The following is a 4,866-nucleotide window of genomic DNA, read 5'->3' as shown; positions in this document are numbered from 1 at the left end:
TCAGCGGAAAAGGAAACTAGGAGATTGGCGTCATCCTACACATCCCGTGGCAGTCTGGTAGATGTAGTAGCTGGACAGTAAGTAATGAGAAGAAACGGTAGCCTTTAAACTAAGAACAAGCTGTTACGAGATTACATTGTTAAAACTTTCGATAAGCTCCTGGTTATTCATATTTCTTTTTCTACCTATGGCATATAGCCTATATCTGATTGATAATTTGAAAGACTAAAAAAGCAGCTTATCAGTTAGAGTCAGTGATTGCCTATAATGCAGGACATTTTTCCCGCTTTGGATTTCCCATGCAAAGAGCATTGAAAGGATGTGTTAAACTTGGTCTTTTCTTGCAGAAATATCAAAGGATATAAGGTGTTCCTCACAAAATATAAGTACAGTAGAGTCTCACTTATCCCACACTCGCTTATCCAACATTCTGGATTATCCAACGCATTTTTGTAGTCAATGTTTTCAATATGTGATATTTTGGTGCTAAATTCATAAAAACAGTAATTACTACATAGCATTACTGCGAATTGAACGACTTTTTCTGTCAAACTTGTTGTATAACATGATGTTTTGGTGCTTAATTTGTAAAATCATAACCTAATTTGCTGTTTAATAGGCTTTTCCTTAATCCCTCCTTATTATCCAAGATATTCGCTTATCCAAGCTTCTGCCGGCCCGTTTATGTTGGATAAGTGAGACTCTACTGTATTCCTAATGACTTAGAGTTTGGAATTTTGTCAACATTTTAGTTAAAACAAGGTTAAACATTTCAACAGTAGATAAATATTGCCTGTAGCCAGGATTTTGATTTGGTAGGGGCTGGGATTTTAGTTGGGGGGGAGGGGGGGGGCTGAGTCTGGGCGAGAGAGGGTCTACCCTAGCAAACCTTTCGTATGGTTATCCCAAGACCCCATTCATGCATTTGGGATATATTGAGCATGGTGATCAGATCATCATATGAATACACATAACAGTTTAAATAATAAATGTAAGGCCTTCTCGTGGACCACCCTGAGAATTTCGGGGGGGGGGGGCTGAAGCCCCTCAAGCCCCCCCCCCCCCCCCAGCTACATGCCTGTTGTAAAATTGCAGCAGAAATTTATAAGTGAGTTATGTGTGTTGGCAATGTGAACAGCACATGGTGCTGTAACAATACTGAACACTTGACATACAATTGTAATAATAATAATAATAAAACTTTATTTATACCCCGCCACCATCTCCCCAATGGGGACTCGGGGCGGCTTACATGGGGCCATGCCCAAGACAATACAATAAACCATAACATAATACAATTAAATAATGCATTACATAAAATAAACAGTACAACATAAGATCAAAACAGCAATATAACAAGAGCGGGCCGCATGAATACTACATTTAAAAACTAGATTAAAAATTAAAACTCTGGGTGAGAAAGGGATCAGAATAAAACCTCGAGGGACGGGACATCAGATAGTGAACCAGTCTAGAGGATAAATATCGGGGGGGAGTAGCATAGAACATTTACTCTCCGAAAGCACACCGGAAGAGCCATGTTTTTAAATCTTTCCTGAAGGCTAAAAGGGTGAGGGCTTGCCTGATTTCAATGGGCAGCGAGTTCCACAAGCGAGGGGCCACCACAGAGAAGGCCCTCTCCCTTGTTCCCACAAGGCGAGCCTGAGATATAGGTAGTGGCGACAGGAGGGCCTCCCCCGATGATCGGAGAGGTCGGGCAGGTTTATGGTAGGAGATACGGTCACGAAGGTAGGCGGGTCCCAAACCGTTTAGGGCTTTATAAATGATGGTCTGCACCTTGAATTGGGACCGGAAGATGAACGGCAGCCAGTGGAGCTCCTTAAACAGGGGAGTAGATCTCTCCCTGTAACTCGCCCCCGTTATTAGTCTGGCGGCCGAACGTTGGACCAGCTGTAACTTCCGGGCCGTCTTCAAGGGAAGCCCCACGTAGAGCGCATTACAGTAGTCCAGTCTAGAGGTAACTAAGGCATGCACCACCGTGGTCAAGTCAGACTTCACGAGGTATGGTCGCAGTTGGCGCACAAGTTTGAGTTGTGCGAAGGCCCTCCCGGCCACCGCCGACACCTGCGCTTCAAGCGTCAGCGCTGAATCCAGGAGGACCCCCAAACTGCAGACCTGTGATTTCAGGGGGAGTGCAACCCCGTCCAGCACAGGCTGCCACCCAATACCCCGATCCAACACACGACTGACCAGGAGGGCCTCTGTCTTGTCAGGATTGATCCTCAGCTTGTTCCTCCCCATCCAGTCCGCCACAGCGGCCAGGCACAGGTTCAGCACCCGAGGGGCTTCCTTGGAGTCAGGTGGGAACGAGTAGTGGATTTGTGTGTCATCTGCGTAGAGATGGCAACACCCTCCAAAATCCGGATGACCTCTCCCAGCGGTTTCATGTAGATGTTGAATAGCATGGGGGATAGAATAGACCCCTGCGGGACCCCACAGGTCAATGGCCAGGGGTCCGAGCAGGTGTCCCCCAGCTTCACCATCTGGGAACGACCCTCCAGGAAGGACTGGAGCCACAGCAGAACCGTGCCACCGAGCCCCATCCCAGAGAGCCTCCCCAGAAGGAGACCATGGTCGATGGTATCGAAAGCCGCTGAGATGTCCAAGAGAACCATCAGGGTCACACTCCCCCTGCCCAGCTCCCTGTGGAGGTCATCCACCAAGGCCACCCAAGCCGTCTCAGTGCTGTGCCCAGGCCTGAAGCCAGACTGCGAGCGATCCAGAAAATCAGTGTCATCAAGGAACTCCTGCAGCTGCGTGGCCACCACCTGCTCCAGGACCTTGCCCAAAAACGGGAGGTTGGAAATTGGTCTGTAGTTGTTACATACAGATGGGTCTAGCGAGGTCTTTTTTGGTAACGGTTTTACCACCGCTTGCTTAGAACAAGATGGAAATGACCCCTGACCCAGGGAGGCATTTATTATAGCCACAAACCAATCCAACAACCCCTCTTTGGCCAGCTTGACCAGCCATGAAGGACAAGGATCCAGAGCGCAAGTGGTCGCCCTCACAGACCCAAGAATCCCCTCCACGTCATCAGGAAGAACAAGCCGGAAAGAATTCCATAAGATCGAACAGACAGGTACCTCGGTTACCTCCGCTGGAACTACAGTTAAGCTGGAGTCCAACTCATGGCGTATCTGAGCAACTTTGCCTGCAAAGTGGTGCGCAAAATCGCTGCATCGAGTTGCCAAGTCATCAGGAAGCCCCTGGGTCTCAGGAGGCCGCAGGAGCTCCCCAACAACTCGGAACAACTCCGATGGCCTGTTGGCTGCAGACGCTATGCGGGCAGTCGTGAAAGCTTTCCTGGCTGCTCGCAGAGCCACGGAGTAAGCCTTAATAGCGGCTTTAGCCCGTGCTTGGTCAGACACATCCCGAGATTTCCTCCAGATGCACTCTAGTCCCCTCCGCGCACGCTTCATCACGGCCAGCTCCTCAGTGAACCAAGGAGTCGACATGACTCTACGCAGCGAAAGAGGACGTTCGGGAGCGATCGTGTCAAGTGCCCTTGTCAGCTCACTATTATAGCGATCAGCCAGGACATCGACAGGATCGCCAGTCTCCAGAACAGGAAGATCCCCCAGAGACCTCAGGAGTCCATCCGGATCCATCAGCCTCCTGGGGCGGACCATCTTAATGGGTCCACCACCCCTGCGGAGGTTAGAAGACACAGCGAAACTCAAGCAGATCAGATGATGGTCAGACCATGACAATGCAAGAATATTTTGCTCTTCCACTCTGACTGTCCCACCGTCCACAATGAAGACGAGGTCCAGCGTGTGTCCCGCCTGATGTGTGGGCCCAGATATAACTTGAGTCAGCCCCATGGTCGTCATGGCAACCATGAAATCCTGAGCTGCACCTGTCAAAGAGGTCTCGGCATGAATATTAAAGTCCCCCAAAACTATGAGTTGTTGGGAGACCAGGGCCGAATTGGAGACCACCTCTGCTAGCTCGGACAGAGAGACTGCTGGGTCGCGGGGTGGACGGTACATCAGCAGAATCCCCAAGCTGTCTCGGGCTCCCACCTTCAGGAGGACACACTCAAACCTCGAAGACTGCGGAACGGCGCATCTGATCAGGGCGATGGACTGCCGAGCAATCACCGCGACTCCTCCTCCCCGCCCCCCAGCCCTGGCCTGCTGATGCACCCCGAAACCTGGTGGGCACAGCTGGGTGAGATTCACACCACCCTGCTCGTCCAACCACGTCTCGGTGATGCATGCCAGATCCGCCCCCTCATCCAGGATCAAATCCTGGATAACAGCTGTTTTACCGTTGACGGATCTGGCGTTCAAAAGCAGGACCTTAAGGCTGGGAGGTCTGTCCTGAAGACTACCACACCTATTCCTCTCCAATTGTAGTTATTATTTTGATTATTGGAAGCAACTGAGTTGGCCCACCCATTATTAACAGGCAAAACCTAAGGCATGTGGGGTGGGGGGAGGGGGGCTTTGTATTATACATATCCATATATCCATATTATAAAAGGTAAAGGTTTTCCCCTGACGTTAAGTCCAGTCATGTCTGACTCTGGGGATTGGTGCTCATCTCCATTTCTAAGCCAAAGAGCTGACGTTGTCCACAGACACCTCCAAGGTCATGTGGCCACTGGCATGACTGCATGGAACGCCGTTACCTTCCCGCCAGAGCAGTACCTATTGATCTACTCACATTGGTATGTTTTCAAACTGCTACGTTGGCAGGAGATCCATATTTTTATATATATATTTTTTATATATATTTATATATATATATTTATATCCATATATATATACACACACACACATATACATATATTATATTATACATATATACAATATAATTTACAATAATATATAATAT

Source organism: Anolis carolinensis, chromosome Y (assembly GCF_035594765.1).
Source record: "Anolis carolinensis isolate JA03-04 chromosome Y, rAnoCar3.1.pri, whole genome shotgun sequence".
NCBI classification, from domain to species: domain Eukaryota; kingdom Metazoa; phylum Chordata; class Lepidosauria; order Squamata; family Dactyloidae; genus Anolis; species Anolis carolinensis.
This window is presented reverse-complemented; position numbering follows the sequence as displayed.